Source organism: Musca domestica, unplaced genomic scaffold (assembly GCF_030504385.1).
Source record: "Musca domestica strain aabys unplaced genomic scaffold, Musca_domestica.polishedcontigs.V.1.1 3, whole genome shotgun sequence".
NCBI lineage: Eukaryota > Metazoa > Arthropoda > Insecta > Diptera > Muscidae > Musca > Musca domestica.
In genome coordinates this window covers 24,560,518-24,581,450 of record NW_026712299.1, presented here as the reverse complement: position 1 = coordinate 24,581,450, position 20,933 = coordinate 24,560,518, and the positions used below count along the sequence as shown (strand labels likewise).

Sequence of the window (20,933 nt, the reverse complement as noted above, 5' to 3'; positions counted from 1 at the left end):
CTCAGTAGTGGAATGCAATAGCAATCTTATTTTTAAATTTCAGAATTCGAAATTGTACTAAATTTGGCACGATTAAGTAATTTTTGTGCATATAAGTACAAATTTCGAAAACTTCCTACATTGCCTACACTAAACTCCGCCAATTATGTTAATTTCAAATTTCAGGATTCCAGCTCCATCCGTTCCTCCAAATTCAAATTGTAATAAATTTAATTTAAATTTAAATTTTGCAAACAATATTTTTTTGGCCCAAGGACGAACCCTATTGAAACTGGTGATAATCGATTCAAATTTAGATATAGCTCCCATATATATCTTTAACCGATTTCGGGTTAATTGCGCACCAAATGACCAATATCAGTCCAAATGACTTTTGGCACATCCGACCGAATTCAGTCTAGAAGCAAGTACATAAAATTTGGAGAAAATCGGTTAAGATATAACTATAGCTCCCATACAGGGTAAGATGAAGAAACTGCAAACATCTTCAGACTGCTATAATTTCTGAACCACTTGTCCGATAACTGTATTCCAGTGACAGCTCATTATATTGTTTAAAAGCGTACAAAAGCATTTTGGTGATAATTTTCCAGAAAAAAAGTTATTCGTAATGGAATTCAAGCGTGATAATGTGATTTCTTTATATTTGGCTGGAAAACCACAAGTGGCTATCGTTAGAGCACTCCAGCACTCCATTTAAATGTGAATAAACCTTTTACCTTTTTACAGAAAGAAAATAGACTCAAAATAGCTAAAGAGTTGCTTCGCTTGGCCGAAATTGGTGAACTGCCGAATTTGAAAACATTCGTTGTTCAGCAGTTTGTAAATAAGCAAAATGATCGTTTTAATTGCCAAAGAGGTCAGCTAAAAATGTGCACCTTCGGTTGGCCACCAGAACTGAAGCGCCGGCCATGGTGATGGTGTGGGCTGTCATAACAGCCGATGGTCCCTCTCCGCTCGTATTAATCGACGAATATTGTCGCAAACATTTTGGCCGCAGACCTTGGATATTCCAACAGGACTCAGCCCCATCTGGTTAATTGTGCACCAAATGATCAATATCATATTACATTCGTAATATGCATTCGACAACAATGATATTTGATACCAGATATTTTCTAGAGCTCGGAAATACATTTGCCAAATTTTATCGAGATAGATTCAGATTTGGATATAGCCCCCTTATATTAGGAACTTAATCCGATTTCAAGTTTATTGTGCAAATAATGGCTAATATCAGCCCAGATGGAGTGAATTTCGGGACGTGCGTTTCCATTTTGTGGAACTCGGCTCCGATACATATTTATACCTTACAACACTATGTGTTGGGGGTATTATAAGTTTGATTGGGCCAAAAATTATGTAACACCTCGAAATATTGGTTTCCCACATAGGAAAGTATATATGGATCTTCCTAGCTCGCCGAGCTGAGTCGATCTAGCTATGTATATCCGTCCGTCCGTCTGTCCGTCTGTCCATGTTAATTTGTAATCACTCTACAGGTCGCAATTATGGTCCGATCTTCACGAAATTTAGAATGTAGGTGGGGCTTGGACCAGAATAGAACCCTATTGCTTTTGGATATGATCACCAAATGTTTAGGGGTTGAAATGGACCAAATACCGAAAAAATGTCGGATTTTGCAGTAGCTATACAGGTCGCAATTATAGATCAATCGACGCGAAATTTCGCATGTAGATAGAGTTTAGGGCGGTGAAGAAGCCTACTAATTTGGGTGGTCATCGGATAATATTTAGCGGGTAAAATAGACCATATCTTTTGTGATGAAAAAAATCAAAATTTTTCATTAAACCGTGAATATTCTAAATCCCGGCGAAATCACAAAGCCATCACAAGGTTAGTTCTGACCTTTACATTGATGTTATTATCCAACAAATCGGATATATAGCAAAATATGTGCGATATATATGTCTATCAAAGAAGATATGCTTGAAAGATCTCTTATATGTCGAGAACGGCTGAACTGATTTCGACAGTTCTCATTAATTCAGAATGGCCTCTTGGCAGGAAAGAAAACACGTCTAAAAAAATCGCATTAAAATATCTCTCTAAAGATGAAAATATTGATTTTGTAAAATGTTCTCATATTTTTTTCAATTTTGTCATATTTTTGGCATATTTTCATTTTGAATTAAACATTTGGTAATAATTGGTTCCAGATCTAGGAAGACCATTTACGTGCAACATCTACCAATAAATTGGAAATGAGCAAATCCGTTTAAGTTGCTATTATTCGAAAATTAGAAAACGAAACATGATGGTTTTCTTTTATTATTTGTCACAATATCTTGTGGAATTCTGTCGAGTATTTCGCCTATATAAACTGTATGGTTTATTATAGTGTTGTAGGGTATTCAACTGTCGGCTCCGCTCGACTGTAGCCTTTGCTTACTTGTTTTTCATATAATCTTTCTCGAAGTGATAATGTTATTTTGTATAATAGATTATGTCTCCGTCAAATTTAGTGAAAATCGTTACCGTCTTTATTCGGCTTGCCTGTTGGGAATGTTCTCCCTGTTGTGTATATGCACCTGTTGTGCAAATGCACAAAGAGAGAGTCACATGGAAAGAGAGTAGCAAATTAAAATCGATCATGTCTCTGAAAGAGCTTTCTTTTTAAAAACTCTTATCTCTCCCTAATAAGAAAACAGCTGTTATTCGTAATTTTTGTTTTGTTTGTCTCTTTGTTGGTGGGGGTAAAAGAGAGAGGGAGAGAGTACTCATTTGATATTGTGAGATATAGTTATAGCTTCCATATATATTTCATCCGATTTGGGGTTTAAAGTCCCTCACATGCGTAATATGCACTCCACAAGAAAGATATTTGGTACCGTGCATCAGATACAGCTAGAAAATACCTCTGTCAAATTTAATCGTGATCGGATCAGATTACGATATAGCTCCCATATATATCTTTATCTGATATCGTGTTTATTATGCACCAAATGTCTAATATCAGCCCAAATGGACTGAATGTTGGCGATTCCGACTGAATTCATCTTAGAAACCAGTACTTCAAATTTAGAAATCAATACTTCAAATGGGTTTAGACATAGCTATAGCTCCCATATCAGACCAAAATGGAGTGAATTTCGGGACGTACGTTTTCATTTTGTGAAACTCGTCTCCGGTATATATTTTTATACCCTCCACCATAGTATGGAGAGTATATTAAGTTTGTCATTCCGTTTGTAACACCTTGAAATATACATTATAGACCACACAAAGTATACATATATTCTTAATCAGAATGAAATTCTATGCCGATTTAGCGATGTCCGTCCGTCTCTCACTCTGCTCGTCTGTGGATATCACTTTAGCTTCCGAACGAAATGAAGTAGATTGAAAAAATTTTACTCAAATGTATTTTATGTCTGCAGGACTTTTGGTATTGAAAATAGGCCATGTATATGGGTATAGCCACCATATAACGGTACCTCCCGATATTCGGTATTTTGATGATTTTAGCTACATTATTCCCCGGAATTGTTTCAAATTTGGTATTTGAAGTTCGTAATGGATACTACAGCCTAAGGTAGAAAATTGTCTGTGTAGGTCCACGTCTTCGTATAGCCCCCATATAACGATACCTCCCATCTGATTCTGATTCCCTTTTAATTCTCCAACGATCACTTTTACAGATTCTTAATGTCTTCTCATTTACCATTTTTTTCGGCTTGCCTTTTGGGAATGTTCCCCTCTGTTTTGTATATGCACCTGTTGTGCATATGCACGAAAGAGCCACATGAAAAGAGTAACATTTTAAAATCGATCATGTCTCTCAAAGAGCTTTTTTTTAAAAAAAACTCTTATCTTTCCCTAATAAGAAAACAGCTGTTAATCGTAATTTTTGATTTTGTTTGTCTTGTTGTTGGTGGAGGTAAAAGAGAGAGAGAGAGAGTGCCCCTTTGATATTGTGAGTATATATCAGGTTATTTTATTGTTGTTTTTGCTGTACACAAGTTGGCGGGCAGTTGACATAACTTACTTGTATGGTTTTCATTTTGCGTCAGAACCGTGCGCGCTCTCCACACAAACGAACCTCTTCTTTTTTCTGTATTCTGCAGATTGTAGTCTTGTGTTAATTTTTTAGTGATTGGTATTCACCATCACCGTCGTCATCATCATCGCCAAAGCAGCAGTTGTATAGCCCCCCTTTTTCCTCTTCGCGGACTGCGTTGACTAAAATTTAAATTTGAAGCGACAACTTTTCAGATATTTTGTGATCAAAAATGTAATTAAAAAAAGTGTTTTATTAATAATAACATATTTATTATAATAACAACATATTTTTCAGAATCAAGTGTTTATGTGTTAAATAAAAGAATATATTAGTGCCAAAACACATACCTACGTATATAAAAGTTTCATTTTTTCTTTTGAATTTATTATTTTCCTAGAATATTTTAATAGAATATTTACGATTTTCTTTTGGGCCAAGTGTGTGAAAATAACGGTGTGAAATGTATGAGAAAAAAAACGTGTGCTGATCACAGTCGTCTTCGTTTCAACCAACGTTAACATTGACGAGAGCAAATTCTTTCCCTTCCACAAATGAAAAAACCAAACTCAACATTTTCATTTTTTGATTTTTGTGCTTTGCCTAAATATTTAATTATAGTTAGTGTGAAAATTTTCCTGAAGTGGCCAAATAAAAAAAAAAAACGCAAAAGAAAAGAGTCCAAGCTATAGAAGAACACCCAAAATACACACATACACACCAAACATATACGTATACCTATATAAATAAATATAAATGATAAAGTGTTAATATTTTATGATCTCTTTTCGCCAAATGAATGAAAAACATTTGTATTTTATTTAATTCTTTTTTGTTATTGTTGTGATGAATATAAACTTGCCATGTGTTTGTGCGAGTGTGGTATCTACCATACATTGCCATTGGACTGGTAGGAGCTATTGATATAAAGAGAGCGAGAGAGCGAGAAACAGAGAGCAATGACATAAGAGTTTTATATTTTTTTTTATTAAAGAATTATTAACATTTTGTGAAAATGGAAACTAATTGTGCGAGAGCAAGCGGAAAAGTGAGCTATTAAACAGTGATGCCATCTAAAACACGACAAGAAACCGTTAATTACAAAAACTCGAAAATTGGATATTTAAGGGTGATTTTTAAGACCTATAGGAATGTTAAGAAAAACACATAAAGTACAGAAAATTTCATGACATCTTTATTTGAATTTATAGTAATAATAATTTAATGTTTGGAGATTATTTCATGCAAATAATGACCGTGACTGTGCCTCAAGTGATCAATACGCTTAGTCCAATTTTGGTATGCTCTTTCCAACATTTGTTCATAAGTGAACAAACGATTTAGGACCAGACCCATAAGAGACCACTAGTGCCGGAAGTTCACTTTTAACGCCGTCTAACAGAGTGCTATAACAGATGGCTCCCAACGTGGGGCTGAAACAATATGCTAGATGGTCCATACGCTTATTTCAATTTCGGCATACTTTTTCCAAGATTTCGGCGGGTATCTCAAGGTCTTTTTTGACTGGCTTAAATCATCCGACTTGCTTTTTCATAAATGGAAAAAGTAATGTTATTATATTTTACAGGATGAGATAAAAAAAACTGCAACAAAGTCAAACGCCATAATTTTTACATTTTTTTTTAATTTTATTGAATGAAAGCAAAAAATTCCGGAAATAGCATCAAATTTTAGAATAAGTTTTGGTACCCGGAGATTTTGTGCGCTGGAAATGAAGCGATGAACCTAATTTTGTAACCATTCTTGGATGGCGCGTGCTGAATGCGATGCTGCTGAGTCCTGTTGGAATGCCCAAGGTCTGCGGCCAAAATGTTTGTGTGTCCAAGGCTTTAATACACCCTTCAGAAAATATTCGCGATAATATTCGATATTTATTCTGATGCCACGGTCGATTAATACGAGCACAGAGCGACCATCGGCTGTTATGGCGGCCCACACCATCACCATGGCCGGCGCTTGAGTTTTGGTAGCCAACCGAATGTGCACATTTTCAGCTGACCTCTTTGGCAATAAACACGATAATTTTGTTTGTTTACAAACTGCGGGGTAACGAATGTTTTCTCATCGGATAAAACCAAATTCGGCAGTTCACCACTTTCGACCAAGCGAATCAACTCTTTAGCTCTTTTGAGCCTATTTTCTTACTGTTGCGGTGTAAGTTCTTGTACTTTTTGAAATTTCAAGGCTATCCCACGAGCTCATTTTTCAATATTTGCCGAATGGAATATTGCGATATGTTCAGCTCACGAGCCATTTTTCGAGCACTGCGACGCGGTTCTCGATCAAGTCGCTTCTCTATTTTTCGAACCATTTCTGCTGATGTTGCTGTTTTCTTGCGTCCATTTCCTTGACGTCGGGCTACGCTATCAGTATCACGGTAACGAGCGACGGTATGAGACACAAAAGATTAATTCGCATTTAAATGCTGGATTGCCCACTTGTTGTTTTCTAGTCATATATAAAGAAATCATACTATCACGCTTGAATTCCATCACGAATAACTTTTTTTCTGGTATATGTTCACATTTGCATTTGTACGCTTGTAAACAATATACTGAGCTGTCACTTGAATAATTTTAACAGCTGTCGGACGAGTGACTTAGAAATGACAGCAGTCTGAAGTTGGTTGCAGTTTTTTCATCTCACCCTGCCTATAATTATTATTTCGATGAGTTATAAACGGAATGACGAACTTACTATGCCCTCTATTCTATGTATGGTGGAGGGTATAAAAATTATGAGTTTTTCTCAAACGTGGGTCATTGTTTAAATCACCATCACCTATATCTAGATCAGCAAAATAACTTCCAGCATTAATCCTCCATGTCGAATATTTGATACTTGTCATCTGAAATCGGTTTGTCTTCATTCCAATACATCCCATTGAATTTGTACCATGATATTATGGTATGGACCCACTGTTGTCAATGTATACATCCATACGTACAGATAGATAGATGTTGGTGGATATATGTGTATATTTGCGATACTTTTGTATCTTTTTTTGGAAGTATTATTATTTCACCTTCAAATATACATACATACATACGTTGAAAATACAACAACAACAGCAGCATAAAATATTTATGTACGGTTGTCGCTCGGCATACATATCGACAATGAATTGAAAATACATTTTTCGTATTTTTTAAAAAAAGAAACAGAAAAAAATAAATCTAAAATCAAGATCTTGTTGTCGTCGTCGTAGATGTTGTCGTCATCGTCATTGTGTCTGCCATATGTGGTCAAAAGAAATAGTGTAAAGTCTTAAAATAAAAATCTTGAAGCAAAAAACAAAACCAAAAAAAGAAAAGAAAACAAATATCAACGAAAAACAAGAAATTTAAATTACAAAAAAAAAAAAAAGAACGAAACAAAACAAAATAAAATAAAAAGTTAAGCAAAGCTAAGATCATCAATACAAAATTACAGCCATGAGAATATAACAACAACAAAACAAACACAAAAACATAAGTAGCTCTATGCTCCCTATCTCTCTCTCTCTCTCTCTGTGTGTCTTGTTTCACCTGAACATTATTGGATAGTTAACATAGACATAATCACAAGAAATGTTGAGTGTTTATAAAACAATATTTTCTTTTGACTTTTTCCCATCTATTCATTTTCTTCTTCTTTCTTTTTTTAATACAAATAATCTAAACGAGTGTGTGTGTGTGAAATAAAATTAATTATTCTTTAATTTTTCTTCATCTTTTCTTTCGGTCTGTTTCGTCTTCGGTCGATCTCTGTGCCACATTAAAAATAAATTTTCACTGAATAAATAAAACAAAAACAACAACAACCAAATGTTAAACAAAACAAATAAAAAATTTCCTCGTTTCTCGTGTTTTATGGTTTGGCGCTCTGTACAAACCCAAATGTTTTCCACATTTTACCGGTGCTACAAAATGGAACATATTATCAACTACATATTTCTACATATCTACAACAGAATCAGACTTTAATAGGGTAAGATTTATTATAGTACTTAAAATTATTTGTATGTGAAAGTCCAGAGTACCCTAAACCCGATCGTTCATAAGAAGATTGGAACCGGCGCATTGCTTCCTCTGCATACTGTTACAGCCCCACGTTGGGCGCCATCTTTTAAAGCTTCATGCAAAGAATTGGATCGCTCCAATGTTTATTCATCTTCCCCGCATGCCCTGCATATGTAGTTATCTTCACATTAAAATATGATCATTATCAGTTTGTGGATGAGAGAGGTGCAATAAAGGGAGACCCGTAACTTCTTCCAACTTATAAAACCTTAATTACATGTTTTGTTAAACACGGTATTTAGATTGTCAATGCCTCAGGGTAAAGCAGGCTATATTTTTTATTTGATGATAGCGTCTGTATTCAGATTAATCAACAATATCTCAAATATTTTACTCTGTGGTCAGACGTCTGTTCCATGTTACAGCGCCCCACGTTGGGCGCCATCCGTTACAGCTCCTTGTTAGATTAGGTTGAAAAGAAGGGCGAAAATCGCCACATGTTCTAGACTCAAGCCAGTATAGGCTTGTTGTCCGTTCTAGGCTAAAGAAAGTTATAGAAGATAGGCAGTTTTATCTTATATATTTATAATATCTGGAATTCAGTTGCCTTAACAAAGTTCTTTAACTGTTTCATTTCATATACAATGATCTGATATAGGCGTGAAGCTATCAAAGACAGAGCTCGTCCTCTTTACTAGGAAACGTAAATGTGTTTTATTGATACCACAGATGCTGGATAGGGTCACGCTAAGCCTCTCCTCTGAAGCTAAATACCTCGGCACTATCCTCGACCGCCAACTAAGCTGTAAGAAAAAATAAAAAAATAATTCTAAACCTAACAAAACTGCAACCAACTTCAGACTGCTGTCATTTCAGAGCCATCTGTTCGACAGCTGTTAAAATTATTCCACTGACAGCTCATTATATTGTTTACAAGCGTACAAAAGCATTTTGGTGAGCATTTTCCAGAAAAAAAGTTATTCGTGATGGAATTCAAGCGTGATAGTGTGAATTCTTTATATTTGGCTGGATAACCACAAGTGGCGGTCGTTAGAGCACTCCATTTAAATGCGAATAAATCTTTTGTGTCTCGTACCATCGCTCGTTATCGTGAAAGCGTTACTGATAGCGAAGTCAAGGAAGTGGACGGAAGAAAACAGCAACATCAGCAGAAATGGTTCGAAAAATAAAGAAGCGACTTGATCGAGACCCGCGTCGCAGTGCCAGAAAAATGGCTCGTGAGCTGAACATATCGCAATATTTCATTCTGCAAATATTGAAAAATGAGCTCGTGGTATAGCCTTGAAATTTCAAAAAGTGCAAGAACTTACACCGCAACAGTAAGAAAATAGACTCAAAAGAGCTAAGAGTTGATTCGCTTGGTCGAAAGTGATGAACTGCCGAATTTATTTTTCTCCGATAAGAAAATATTCGTTGTCCAGCAGTTTGTAAACAAACAAAATGATCGTGTTTACTTGCACCTTCGGTTGGCCACTAGAACTCAAGCCATGGTGATGGTGTGGCCGCCTGTCAGCCGATGGTTATTATCGCGAAAATATTCTGGAGGGTGTATTGAAGCCTTGGGCACGCAAACATTTTGGCCGCAGACCTTGGACATTCCAATGGGACAAAATTCGGGCATCGTGTGACGGTTTCATGGGCCGTTTGAAGGCCATAATTCGTGCCAAAGGTGACCAATTCGAACAAATCTAAACTTTTTCTAAAATTTGATGCTATATTTTTTGCTTTCATTCGTTTGACTTTGTTGCAGTTCTTTTTATCTCACCCTGTAAAATTCAAAAACGATTTAGCCCTGCCCGTCCGTCCATCTGTCCGTTTTTTGTATTCACGCTGGAGTGAAAACGAATTAAGATAGAATTCTAGCTTCTGCACAGATCAGTCTTTTGTGTGCAGGCAGGTCAACTTCAAATATGGGCTATATCGGTCCACGATATCGTATCGCCCCCACATAACGGTAACTACCGATATTCGGTATTTTGATAATTGTAGCTAATTTTTTCAATGGAATTGTCTCAGAATCCACACATAGAGTTTCTCCTGCGTACTTTACCCCCTGGAAGAGAATTGTCTATACAGGTCCACGATATCGTATAGTCCTCATATAATGGTACCTCCCTATATTCGGTATTTTGATGATTGTAGCGAAATTTTTCAATGGAATTGTCTAAAAATCCACACCAGAAGTTGGTTCTGAGTACTTCACCCCCTGAAAGAGAATTGCCTGTATAGGTTCACAATATCGTACATCCCCCATATAACAGTGCCTCCCGATATTCGGTATTTTCATGATTTTAGCCAAGTTTTTGACCGGAATTGTTTCAAATGTTCTATTTAAAGTTTGAAGCTCGCAATGAGTACTGCAACCAGAGTACTGCCAGAAAATTGCCTATGCAGGTTCACTTCTTCGTGTAGCCCACATATAATGGTACCTCTATTATTTTGACGACATTAGCAACATTATTCACCGGAACTGTTTTGAAATTCGACGTTATTAGTGACATTATTCAACGGAACTCTTTAAAATTTCGTATTTAAAGTTCGGAATTGATACTACAGCCTATGACAAAAAATACTTATGCAGGTCCACGTCTTTGTATATCCCCAAATAACGGTTTTCATTTAAGTGGCATTTTTCTGAAATTATTCAAAATGCTTCAAAATGGTGGAGGGTATTAAAAGTTCGGCCCGACTTGGCTGCTTTTTTACTTGTTATCAAAAAACTTGTCTCCAGTTTATTGTTTGCTCAATGGGTACAATGGCATACAGGATAAAAAAAATATTTGGGGAATTGTTTCAAATGTTCTATTTAAAAGTTTGAAGCTCGCAATAAGTTCTGCAACCTATGCCAGAAAATTGCATATGCAGGTTCACTTCTTCGTGTAGTCCACATATAACGGTACCTCTCTTTATTTTTTTGACGATATTAGCAACATTATTCACCGGAACTGTTTTGAAATTTGACGAAATTTGAAAAGTTCGGCCTGACTTGGCTGCTTTTTTACTTGTTATCAAAAAACTTGTCTCCAGTTCATTGTTTGCTCAATGGGTACAATGGCATACAGGATAAAAAAATATTTTGGGTTTAACAGAATATTTTCACACAAAAGTTATGGTACATTTCAATTAAGCCTTTAAATATAATCCGATGGCCATTTAAAATGGTGGGACAAAGTTCCAGATCATTTTGTGATTTATACTGCTAATCGGAACAATCTGTTTTTAATCCCTATAATTTCATATTTATTTTGCGATCACCTCTAATGTCCACACACGGCTTAGGTTTTATGGAATTATATATCATCAGAACGTTTTCAGACCCTCCACCTCTAAGTTTTTATTCCCCACCCGTAGAGCCATGAAATTTGGCATTTTACTTCTCACTTCTTTAGCATACAAAACCAATTCTTGGAAACCAAAATAATTAAAAATTCTAAAATATTTGCACTTTCTCTGGAACGCACTCAAAACACTCACCTTCATAATAAATGTCCGACCAATCAATTCTTTGTTTTTTTTTTTTTAATCTTACGGGTGAATAGAAAATCGGAAAAAAATTTTATCCGAAAAGTAACAGAACAAATGAAACAAATGATATGAAAAAATGAATTCTGAAAACCGAAAGAAAATCAAAAATAGCTACATAAATTCAAAATTTTCACACGCAAAACCACAGCCAAGCATTGCCGAAGAAAACGTAACGTAATGAAAGCAAAAACCCAACAACGACAGCAAAAAATATTAGAACACACGAAAATAACTAAATATCTGCTAAAAATAAAAACTTATTTCAAGATATGAAACCATGAAAACAAATTTTCAATTTTTCTTGTTTTTTCTTCTTCCCAAGAAAACGACGATATGAAATGATCGACAAAAGATAGAAATAAAAAAAAATTGCTAATGTTAAAGGCTAAAGCTATGAATATATTTATGGATTTTTTTTTTTTTTTGTGAAATTATCTATGTCAAAATATTTTGGAAGGAGGATGGAATATAAAAAAACTGTTTGATTACGTTTAGATAACATTTTGCGAAAAAAAAATAATTTATTCGATAATTACAGGAAAACCCCGTAGATTATGAAAATAGATGTAAACATGAAAGACATGTGTACCGAGGGAAAGTATATATAAAAAGCATAAGAAAAACCACTCCATATAAGGAAGGTCCCCATATAAAGAGTGATTTGTTAATAACGCTTTAAAAAAATTATAAAATTTAAAATTTTGGCTTCAACCAACTGTGATTTTGCCTGATCAGTACCAAATTTTCAGAGCATACAGACTGAATAAAGTTGCTCCAAATTCAAATCTAGAAATTTATCTTAAACATCCTGAACTAATAAAAGAAATTTCTTTGCATCGATCATAAAATTCCTAGATACAGGGTGAGATAAAAAAATCTGCAACAAAGTTAAACGCTATAATCCGAAATAGCATCAAATTTTAGAATAAGTTTAGATTTGTTCGAATTGGTCACCTTTGGCACGAATTATGGCCTGAAAACGGCTAATAAAGCCGTCACACTCTGCCCGAATTTCGCTCTTCGGTATTTTGGCCCATTCCCAGCGAAGCGCTTGCTTGAGGTGATCGACACTTTGGTATTTTTTAGTGCCAACCTTGCTTTCCAAAATACTCCAGACACAATAGTCCAACGGATTGGTATCCGGAGATTATGGTGGCTATTGTGCGCTGGAAATAAAGCGAGGTACCTCAATTTGTAACCATTCTTGGGTGGCGCGTGCAGAGTTATATTGGAATGTCCAAGGTCTGCGGCCAAAATGTTTGCGTGCTCAAGGCTTTAATACACCCTTCAGAATATTTTCGCGAATGCCACGGTCGACTAATATGAGCACAGGGCGACCATCGGCTGTTATGGCGGCCCAAACCATCAGCATGGCCGGAGCTTGAGTTTTGGTGGCCAACCGAAGGTTCACATTTTCAGCTGACCTCTTTGTTTACATACTGCTGGACAACGAATGTTTTCTCATCGGATAAAACCAAATTTGGTAGTTCACCACTTTCAGCCAAGCGAAGCAACGCTTTAGCTCTTTTGAGTCTATTTTCTTTCTGTTGCCGTGTAAGTTCTTGCACTTTTTGGAATTTCAATGGCTTTACCCGTAGCTCCTTTTTCAATATTTGCCGAATGAAATATTGCGATACGTTCAGCTCATGTACCATTTTTTGGCCACTGCGACGCGGGTTTCGATCAAGTTTCTTTACTTTTCGAAACATTTTTGCTGATTTTTCTTTTCTTCCGTCCACTTCCTTGACGTCGGGCTATGCTATCAGTATCACGGTAACGAGCGATGGTGTGATACACAAAAGATTTGTTTACATTTAAATGCTGGAGTGCTCCAAATATAAAGAAATCACACCATCGCGCTTGAATTCTATCACGAATAACTTTTTTTCTGGAAAATTCTCACCAAAGTGCTTTTGTACGCTTGTAAACAATATAATGAGCTGTCACTGGAATAATTTTAACAGCTGTCGGACGAGTGGCTTAGAAATGACAGCAGTTTGAAGTTGGTTGCAGTTTTTTCATTTCACCCTGTACACTCTGAAACAACGATATTTGGGGAAATATATCAAATACAGCTCAGAAATTCCTTCGCTAAATGTTATCGAGATCGGCTAAGATTTGGATATAGCTCCCATATATATTCTTAATCCGATTTCAGTTTTATTATGCACCAAATGGCCAATATTGGTTCAAATTACCTGAAGTTTGGTACATCCGACCGAATTCAGTCTGGAAGCAAGTACATCAAATTTGGAAATAGGTTTGGTAATAGCTTTATCTCCCATATGTATCCTTAATCCGATTTCAGGTTTATTGTGCAAATAATGTCTAATATCAAATGGAGCGAATATCTGGACGTACGTTTCCATTTGGTGGAAATCGGCTCCGATACATTTGTTTAATATAATCCTTTTCGAAGTGATATCTATAGCAATGTTGTTTGGTATAAAATATAAAAATGTCTCCGTCAAATTTATTGAAAATCGATTCAGAATTGGATAGGGGCATATATTAGTTTCCTCTGAGACCAAACAATAACTGCTCTAAAGCCAAATGTTGATAGGTGATATGATCTACTTCAAATAATTTTTTTGTTACGGGAGCTCTTCTAAATATGCATAGTGTAGGGTATCATATAGTCTGTTTTGGTTTTGATAAATCAGCTGATTGAATTTCAAAGTGTCCTTGTAAAGGGAGTAAAACTTACTCTCTCAGAAAGTGTGGACAATTCTACTGGTGCGTAGTTAACTGAACTTCCAATTCGGACGGTCGGGAACGGGTAAAAATGCATTTTATGCGTTTATGTTTATCGTCAGGGCTTCTTACACTCCTTCCACCCAGTACTCACTTCACCATAAACAATGGAATATTTCAGATGATTAATCTGTAAAAAGTCAATGTTTTATATTAATTACGAAATATTTTGAAAATACACATGTTGAATTTTGGAATTAACTGAATCATCATCTCGCATAACAAGTTTTAAGATTCCTAACAAAAACGCAAACACACAAACAGACACAATTTAAATCGTGTGCATTTATCAGCTGTTTTGTCGACATTTCAAGACAATTTAGAGATTTGCATAAAGAATTGAATTTATTTCCGTTTTACTCCATCTCTTACTTCCTTACTGTAGTGAGAGAATGAGTGGGCATTGCAAATCTCTCTCTCCCACTGTCTCTCTCTTCTTAAAGGGTAGAGAAATTTGATCTTATCTGGAGGTACATATTTGTATCAATAAAAAAAATAATAATAACAAAACACGATGAACCGAGTGCTTTCTATTATCTGGGATTTTCGGTAAATATTTTGAGACACAAAGTCAAAATAAACAACGTTTTGTTTTACTTTTTCGTGAGAGAGAAATACATACAACAACAAAAGTAATTATCAATGAAAGTATATGTACCTGATAAATGGCCACAATACGGTACTTGAAGATTTCCGCTCAAAACGAAAAATAGTAAAAGATAGATAGATGACCTCCGATCGTTCTTTTTTACGTAAAAGACCTACTAAAAGCCTTTTATAGATAGAAGACCTCCTAAAGGTCTTCTATAGATGGAAGATCTCCTAAAGGTCTTCCATAAATAGAAGATCACCACCTAAAGGTCTTCTCTAGATAGAAGACCTCCTAAAGGTCTTCTATAGATAAAAAACGTCCTGAAGGTCTTCTATAGATAGAAGATCTCCTAAAGGTCTTCTCTAGATAGAAGACCTCCTAAAAGTCTTTTTTATATAGAAAACCTCCTAAAGGTCTTCTATAGATAAAAGGCCTCCTAAAGGTCTTCTATAGACAGAACACCTTCCAAAGGTCTTCTCTAGATAGAAGACCTCCCAAAATTCTTCTATATATAGAAGACCTACTACAGTTTTTTTATAGATAAAAGCCCTCCTAAAGGCCTTCCATAAATAGAACATCACCTAAAGGTCTTCTCTAGATAGAAGATCTCCTAAAGGTCTTCTCTAGATAGAAGACCTCCTAAAAGTCTTTTTTATATAGAAAACCTCCTAAAGGTCTTCTATAGGTAAAAAACGTCCTGAAGGTCTTCTATAGATAAAAGACCTCCTAAAGGCCTTCTATAGATAGAACACCTTCCAAAGGTCTTCTCTAGATAAAAGACCTCCCAAAGTTCTTCTATAGATAGAAGACCTCCCAAAGCTCTTCTATATATAGAAGACCTCCTAAAGTTCTTCTATAGATAAAGGTCTTCTATAGATAAAAGACCTCCTAAAGGTCTTCTATAGATAAAAGACCTCCTAAAGGTCTTCTATAGATAGAAGACCGCCTAAAGGTCCTCTACATATAAAATTCCTCATAAAGGCTATAGAAAGCCTAGAAAAAAGAAGAAATAGAAAAAATAGGAAAACCCTTTAAATCGAGTTTGTATAGATAGCAACCATCCTATCGCTCTTCTTGGAATATAAGACCAAAAAATACCTCCTCTTCCCGTATTGCTATAAAAGATTTATGGAAGAAATTGGTCTTTTGAACTTAACAAAATCTCAGGAGCTTTCAATTTCATCGTTATTGAAAAAATTGATTATACCCTTCGACTCAGTTCGTTCAGCAATGCGACATCAGCACGCCCTCGCTTTTGTGCACTTGCCAATGAATTGTCTCTTCTTCTCTCATTTTTGTGTTGTTCTTTTTCAATTTAATTGTTGTTATTATTGTGTCTTTGCTTTCGTTTTTACGTAAATATTGTAGCTATTTTCTTTAGTTTTTCCTCTACAACTAGTTGTTGTTATTGTGCTTGGTTTTTGCTGCTTGTGTTTGGGGGGATTTTGTTTTTGTTGTTTTGTATTGAATAGTATTTTTAAAAAATGACGCATACTTTTACGTTCGTTTGTTCGCTCACTCGTTTGTTGGCTGAAGAGTAGTGAACCGCCAAACCAAAACAAAGGCAACAACGAAAATAAACTCTTAAAATTGTTGTTGTTGTTGACCGTCCAAAACATAATTTGGGTAAGAGAAAGAGAGAGTGAGAGAATGTATTGGGGGTTTCTCTGGTGATGCCAATGTGGTGTTTTTATTGTTTTATCGGCAAAAACCTAGTCTTAGCTGAAAAGAATAAACAAGTTATCATGGATTTTTTTTTGGCAAAATCGATGCACAATCAATAGTGAATCGACTACAAAAGATTAGGTTGTTGGTTAAAATCTCTACAGTTGCAAATAAATAAAAGAAGTTTCGAAGAAAAAAGTCCGATGACTCCTCCAGTGACTTGAGCGGGTGTAAAAGCTCTTCATGAGTTACACGCGGATTTTCAGTGCCCCAGAAGCGTAAATTTTGCTTATTTTGCGTACCCGCTAAGGTGGAAATGGGCATGATTATTTTTGATGAAAAATCATCTTCTTCTTGGTGGTCATTAAGGATGGCTTGAATGTATGTTAGACGCGATTGGAGGTCAGTAGCTAACAGCTGATGCAGCATCTGGACTTTGTACGAATACATCTTCAAATCTTGTTTAAAATTCGCTGTAAAGACCGTCAACGGATACCCATTTGCGTGGTATCTCGTCTGGTCGATGTCGGCGGCGCTTCCAGGACATCCTCGGCTACAGCGGCATTATTCTCTGCAGAACGGATACTCCGAGGTCTGCCACGCCTGGCAGCATCAAACGTGTTTCACTAGTAGGTGTTGGACGGCCAGGAAATTTGCGACGAAATTCACGTTATGCCAAAGTCACAAAGTCAGTTATTTGTCAAATAAATAGTCACCAATATTCCGCGTTCTGGAGCAGTGTAGTGTAACATTGTTATTTCGTGTATTTCGCATGTGTATACAGGGTTGCCCATATTCGACGGACGGACGGCCATTTCGATGACTCTTTGGGCACATTCCAATCGACGAGGCTTGTCCGCAGGCAAAATTCTTTGCGTCAATTGAATTTTTTAGGCAACAAATGCAAATCAATGCGAATAATCCGTTGTAAAGTGGACCGAGCCATGCCTAACTGCTGAGAACGGCGTTTTTGGGATGTTCTTGGGGACCTCTCAACACTGGCTCGTACGGCAGCGATATTCTCGGCCGATCGCCTTGGTCGACTTTTATATGGCCTCTTCGGATTAGAAAGAGCTTTACCAGTCGAAAATTTTTCGTATAAACGCTTAATGGTGTTCTTAGAAGGCGCACTTCTCACATTTTTTAATGTTTTAAAAGCACGTTGAGTTTTCACAATTGACTTCTTCTGTTGAATGTAAATTTCAACTATTTCAGAGCGTTCGCGTGGCGTGTATTGGTTCATGGTAAAAATCTGCTTGGACTGACGCTTCAAACGCGGTATGTTATTAAGCGATGTGACATCTCTGTCAAAAGTTATGGCGTTGCCAGATGGGTCCGTCGAATATGGGCAACCCTGTACTACAAAAATGTCAAAACAGAATTGACATTAGAGGCAAATCGTAAAATTTGTAGCATTTTCTGATAGGACGATTACTTTTGTGCAACATTCCCATATGCTGACACCTACATAAAATTGGTTAGTTAGCCAGAAGGAATGCTAGGACATATGAGACATTTGTCAACATATTGCCGACGAGCTATATTTTTCTCCTAATAGGAAGAAGCATAAACAATGACAGCTAATACAATCTGCTTCTTCTTTTGTTAATTTTTGTAATGCATACAATTCATTGTTGAAAATGTGAAAGTAAAATAAAAATAATAATTTAATTCTAGTTGGTCCGCTTCAGTCCACCTCTGGTGCATTAAGCTTCACAAGTTTTCTTCTTCCTCTTTTTCTTCATCTTTCTGCAAAATCCCTGGAGTATGTGGCAATAGTAAAATCAAAATCGACCCAAAAACATCGAAAGTTTACTTTTGCGCCACCTTGTACATGCATATGTACTTGAGAGACATTCCGAATTTTTTTGTCTGTAATTAAGACTTTATGAGCCAATCGTAAATTTTATAGGATTTCTTGATAGAGGATCATTTTTGTGCCACCACCTTTTGTGCTACGATGAATAATTGGGATGTTACAAACGGAATGACAAAGTTAATATACACTCCTTTTCAAGGTGGAGGGCAGTGTTGCCATAATTGAGCAATTTTCCCCAAAAAGGGGATAATTTTTTCAAATTGGGGAAGAAAAATTCAAGTTGGGGACTTAAGGATTTGGTGGGGATCTTTCTAAAAAATTGCGGAATTTGTGAGGATTTTTTTTTTGCAATAAAAATTCTAACTACGTTACTTATTTTGATATTTACATTTATGTTACACATGCGTAACGCATCAATAAAATACGTTCCCCACTAACCAGACCAAGTTGTTATAATTTACATCAGATATAAGAAATGGATTTGCTATCTAGTTATCTCCATTTCCATACTCTGTGTTTGCCCATAACACATACACATTGCGATTTGGAAAAAGAGTCTCGGTTGCAGTGATGTCAAAAAAGGTATATTTGTAGAACAGTTACATTGATATTTGCATTGAAAGTGCTAAAAGGTGCATGAGTGTTTTACAGAGAAGGTGCCAACGCATGTGTAGAACGAGTTTTCTATAACCTCCACCATAGTATGGTGGGTATATTAAGTTTGTCATTCCGTTTGTAACACCTCGAAATATACATTTTAGACCCCCCAAAGTATATATATATTCTTGATCAGCATAAAATTTAATGTCGATTTAGCGATGTCCGTGCGTCTGTGGAAATCACTCTAGCTTCCGAACGAATTGAAGTAGATTGATAACATTTTACTCAAATACATATTATGTCTGCAAGACTTTTGGTATTGAAAATGGGCCATGTATGTGCACGTTTTGGTATAGCCCCCATATAATGGTACCTCCCGATATGCGGTATTTTGATGATTTTAGCGACATTATTCAACGGAATTGTTTCAAATTTGGTATTTAAAGTTCGAAATGGATACTAGAGTCTAAGACAGAAAATTGTCTGTGCAGGTCCACGTCTTCGTATAGCCCCCATGTAAAGGTATTTCCCGATATTCGGTATTTTGATGATTTTAGAGACATAACTTACCGGAATTGGTATTTGATGTATTTGGCTATGACAGAAAATTGACTGTGCAGGTCCATGCCATCGTATAGACCCTAATATAACAGCTACATTTGGCAATTTTAAGATTTTAACAGATTTTAACAGTATTTTATTGTTTTTGAGAATTACCAAATTCGTTCCAAATGGTGGAGGGTATTCAAAGTTCAGCTTTTTTATTTGTTTTCAGTTATGAACTCAGTGAAAACCAAACTTAGAAATAACAAGTAAGCAAAGGCTACAGTCGAGCGGGGCCGATCGTTGAATACCCTACAACACTATAATAAACGATACAGTTTATATAGGCGAGATACTCGAAAGAATTCCACAAGATATTGTGACAAATTATAAAAGAAAACCATCAGGTTTCGTTCTCTAATTTTCGAATAATAGCAACTTAAACGAATTTGCTCATTTCCAATTTATTGGTAGATGTTGCACGTAAATGGTCTTCCTAGATCTGGAACCAATATTTCCCAAAGACCTATAATCTCTCAGAAGTGGCAAAAGATTAAAATTTATTATTTGTTTTTTACTGAAACGTATCTATATGAGATACAGGCATTTGACATTTGACTATATTCTTCACGAAGTCAGCGTTAACGAAATTGTCAGAAGTGCGTCTTTCCTGTATTTGTGAATTCTCCAAAAAGTCACTGGAATGGACATTTTCCTATTTTGTCTACAAAAGTTGGCAAACTATTTCACACATTGAATATTTTTGGATGGCCATCCAAAACTGCTTGGCTTTTGCAATGTAACGCCCATTCAAATGTGCGTGAGGATCGGGCGATAATTACGACCTGCTGACTATTTTGCAGTTTTTTGGTCAATTTCAACCCCTAAATATATGGCGATCATATCCAAAAAGAGTAGGCTTCTATTCTGATCCTCATCTTATCTCCGTGCAACATTTCGTAAGGATCAGGCCATAAATGCGATCTGTATATGATATCCTGATATCCTAACTACTTAGTTTTGTTAGCTGTAGGAATATTACCAAATGTTTAAATCAAAATGAAAATATGCAAAAAAAAAAAAAAAAAAATGACAAAATTGAAAAAATATGAGAAAATGTTACAAATTCAATATTTTCATCTTTAGAGAGACATTTTTATGCGATTTTTTAGACGTTTTTTCTTTCCTGCCAAGAGGCCATTCTGAATTAATGAGAACTGTCGAAATCAGTTCAGCCGTTCTCGACATATAAGAGATTTTTCAAGCATATCTTCTTTGATAAACATATACATCGCACATATTTTGCTATATATCCGATTTGTTGGATGTTAACATCAATGTAAAGATCAGAAGTAACCTTGTCATGGTTTT

General features: G+C 35.8%; 1 protein-coding gene across 3 annotated transcripts in view; it reads left to right on the top strand.

Moving 5' to 3' along the window:
• Positions 1–4,008: 4,008 nt before the first annotated feature.
• The window catches only part of LOC101890032 (dnaJ protein homolog 1), a 136,233-nt gene continuing 119,308 nt past the window's right edge, over positions 4,009–20,933 (top strand). For 2 of the 3 annotated variants that reach the window (XM_011293589.3, XM_011293588.3), the window contains exons 1-2: positions 4,017–4,255; positions 7,995–8,011. The gene's annotated coding sequence lies outside the window, so the exon portion shown is untranslated. Of the gene's footprint in view, positions 4,256–7,994; positions 8,012–20,933 lie in introns of all 3 variants that reach the window. The other variant, XM_059124551.1, reaches the window with a different exon arrangement.